The following is a 4115-nucleotide window of genomic DNA, read 5'->3' on the forward strand; positions in this document are numbered from 1 at the left end:
CTGAAATAAGACACTTGAAATAAACATTGCAGTATTGTCTTCTTATTTAATTGTTACTTTAATGAAGGTTATATGGTCAAAGCATGGGAAGAAGTAGGATGAAGCTGCATTTAATGAGATGGAGAATGGGCTGTGCTTTGTCCTGATCATGCACTATTCCACCTCACATCCAGGGATACATATGGAATAACAGGCCATAATGCATAGAGGCCACAACCATGTTTGTTTCATAATTCCATAGAAATATTGTAAAAAGACATAGGTCTATCAAACTTAAACATTCATAAATTCCATCTGACACTAAAGATACCATTCAGATCAAATCTCTGGGTCAATCACCTCCATAATGGCTTCTAATTATAGCTACATATATAATTTCCCTTCAAGAAAGGCATCTGATCAATTTTTATATTCTGGTAATGAATTTGCCTCCTAAGGAATTCCACAGCTTAATAAACGTTTATGGTAAACTTTTGCAATGATACAATATTTATTAATTTACAGTTAATGACCCCATGCCCTCTGTATGGCCCAAAGTGACTGGTTCGTTTAGCAAACACTTAGATTTACCTTGGATATGCTTACACATACTATTTGCATCACCTTTAAGCTTCTATTATACATGGTAAACAAACCTCATTTTTTTTGAACATCTTCTTATAAATCCTTTTGCTCCCTTTCCTAATGTTGATGTTGCCCACCTCTGACCTTCTTGTATTGCAGTGCCCAGAACTGTAGCCCATATTAAACAAATGGTCTAACTAGTGACTGATGCAATGGCAAAACTATACTTGCATGATGCGCATTTATCCCCCTTGTAATATATCTCAGGGTTTTATACACCTTTGCAGTGGTAACCTAGCACTGAGTGCTGTTACTCAGCAAGAACTCCTTCCATCTCAGATTTCCCCAGTTATATACAATGTAATGAATAAGTAGAGAAGAATAGTAGAGTAGTTAAATTGGTCTACATTACATGTTATCTGCCATACCCTTATCGAGTTTCATGTTTGCCTAAACCTTTCAGTAGCAAGTTACTAACCAGCTCCGTCTTAGTAACCCTACATTAGAGACACTGAAAATCTTCAAACCAATTTGAAATTCTATAGAATTTGGTTGATTCAAGGGCCTTGAACCTTTTCATGGTATGATGTTTGGGCTGGCTTAAATTGTGTTCAACTGCCACAGCCAAACTTGTAGTTTAAAGTTTAAGCTCACAGTTAAAAGACATTTAAATTAGCTACAAAGCGCTGCCTGTTCAAGCCTACATGGCTACATTTTATAGTATTTTTTAACTCAAACAGTATTATGATTAAATTTAAAAGTTTGAGTTTTCCATTTGCATTATAATTGGTTACAAATACTATACAGTGTAGACATTTTAAGCTCAAACAAGTTCAAACATTTCCAAACTGGCTCTAACATGGTCATTGCTATTTGCTTTGTTTAAATTTAGCTCAAATCTTTAGCCATCTAAAGTTTGAGAATAATTAGCAAATAGAACTGATTCTACAAGCTGGTTTGTGAATTATTTTGAAACAAATTTGAACATTTCTATCTTACACAGCTTAGTGCCATCAGCAAATATAGACACCTTATTTTCTAGGCCATCTACAAGGTCATTAATACAAAGATTAAAAATTACAGGGCCCAACACTGATCCCTTGTGTATACCGCTAAAACAATCCAGTTTAAGGGGCAAATGTATCAAAACAGTTATTTTAAATTGCCAATTCTCAGCAGTTTGCTGTCATTATTTAAAACTGCAATTGTATTAAAGGCAAAGCTCATATGTTTAATTGAAGACAATTTGTTCCTATCTCCAGGTTGCGTATATTTTTCCATTACGTAAGCTACTGGCATACCAATTCATCTTGGTATGTATGTGAAGATCTGTTGCTTATTGAAATGCTCATTACCTATCTTGACAACTTTTGTGCAAAATACGTTACGCAACTTGTGAACAGTTTCCGTCCGCTAATGAACCAGGCCCATTGTATTCAATGGAGTTGGTCTTCCTTTTGCAGCAATAACAGCTTCCACTCTTCTGGGAAGGCTTTCCACAAGATGTTGTAGTGTTTCTGTGGGAACTTGTGCCCATTCATTCTGTAGAACATTTATGGGGTCAGGTACTGATGTTGGACGAGAAGGCCTACCTTACAATCTCCATCCCAGTTCATTCCAAAGGTGTTCTATGGGGTTGAGGTCTTGATTCTGTGTGGGCCAGTCAAGTTCTTCCACATTGAACTCATCAAATAATATCTTTGTAGTCCTTGCTTTGTGCACTGGGGCACAGTCATGTTGGACTAGAAAAGGGCCTTCCCAAAACTGTTGCCACAAAGTTGAAAGCATAGCATTGTCCAAAATGACTTGGTATGCTGAAGTATTAAAATTTCCCTTCACTGGAGATAAGGGGCCTAGCTCAAACCCTGAAACACAGCCCCATACCATTATCCCTCCATTCCACATCCGTCAAACCCAGACTTGCCCATCTGACTGCCAAACAGAGAAGCGTGATTCATCACTCCAAAGAACACATTTCCACTGCTCCACAGTCCAGTGTCGGTGGGCTTTACACCACTCCATCCAACGATTGCCTTTGGTCTTGGTGACGTGAGGCTTGCATGCAGCTGCTTGGTCATGGAAACCAATTCCATTAAGCTCCCGCTGCACAGTTTTTGTGCTTACATTAATGCCAATGGAAGTTTGAAAGGCTTCACCTATGGAATTAGCAGAGCGTTGGGGACTTTTATGCACCAAGCGCCTTAGCAGTCGTTGCCCCTGCTCTATGATTTTACGTGGTCTTCCGCTTCATGGCTGAGTTGCTGTTGTTCTAAAAGCTTCCACTTTTTAATAACATACGTTACAGTTGACCGTGGAATATCCAGCAGGGATGAGATTTCATGAGCTGTCTTATTGCAAAGGTGGCATCCTATTACGCTTGAAGTCACTGAGCTCTTTAGAATGACCCATTTTCTATCACAAATTTTTGCAAATGGAGACTGCATAGCTAGGTGCTTGATTTTATACACCTTTGGCAACAGGTCTGATTGAAACACCTCAATTCAGTAATTAACAGGTGTGGCCAATTACTTTTGTTGTTTAGTGTGCTTACATATCTTCTGGGCCAGCTCCAGCTCACATCTTGTTGTCTCAGGTGCGGTTTAGAACTTTCCAGGTGTCTCTCAGAGGGAACACCCACAGTTTCACCACCACAGCCTCAGCGACTTCTCTCACTGTTTACTTGCAGAACTTGGACACACTACTGAATATCTGTAGCATATCATTAACCTGAATTCAAGCTGGCACAGCAGTTGGGTTCCCTCAGTTTGATTCAAACAAGTGAGAATCAAAAGCATATTAGACTTGTTCTTTCAGCCTAGAGTTTCAACTTTTATCTGACAGTTTATTCTAGACTCTTTCATCAGGATCCCGAGTTACACTTTTTAAACATTCTGGTCCTGCGAACACACCCCACTTAATGCTGTACACTCGCTCACACGTCACAGGACATGACATTCATTTACTTAAGCCTGAGAGGATGTTACTCCATATTTGGATCAGAATCATGCAGAAGCTAGTAGGTGGCTTATTCCTCTTAATAACAACATGATTAACCCATACGCAATCGACAACTCTCTGACAGTCACAGGCAGTGGTTGCAGTAAGACTGTATACAGTGATATACCATACCGCCACTTCTCCTACTGTCTTCATTGTAAAACTATAAAATTCCATTCACTTACATTCCTATTACAGTTTTCCAGCTTCTTCTAAATTTCCACTTCAACCACTGGTCACAGGCCAGTTCAGTCATATGGCTTCAGATCAGTTTGCATTGCTCCACTGTCTCAGGTTTCACCTCTTTCTTTCATATCTGCAACTCTAGGGGTAGTATATGGGCAGCTAAAAGCTGGAGATGCCCAGCTCCTGTCTCTCACTCCCTTTATAGTATCTGCTCCTCATGTTTTATATTTAAAGTTGTACACATTTTGTTTTCATGTTATCATGAGGCCTAGCTGACAATACTTGAGGTGCATTCCTATGATGTAGCAACCATCAAATGACTGTGAAGTAACCATGAGAAAATTAAACATTTTAAAAGAGGAAGCTAC

The sequence above is a fragment of the Mixophyes fleayi genome, chromosome 4 (genome assembly GCF_038048845.1).
Source record: "Mixophyes fleayi isolate aMixFle1 chromosome 4, aMixFle1.hap1, whole genome shotgun sequence".
In the NCBI taxonomy this organism is placed as follows: Eukaryota; Metazoa; Chordata; class Amphibia; order Anura; family Limnodynastidae; genus Mixophyes; species Mixophyes fleayi.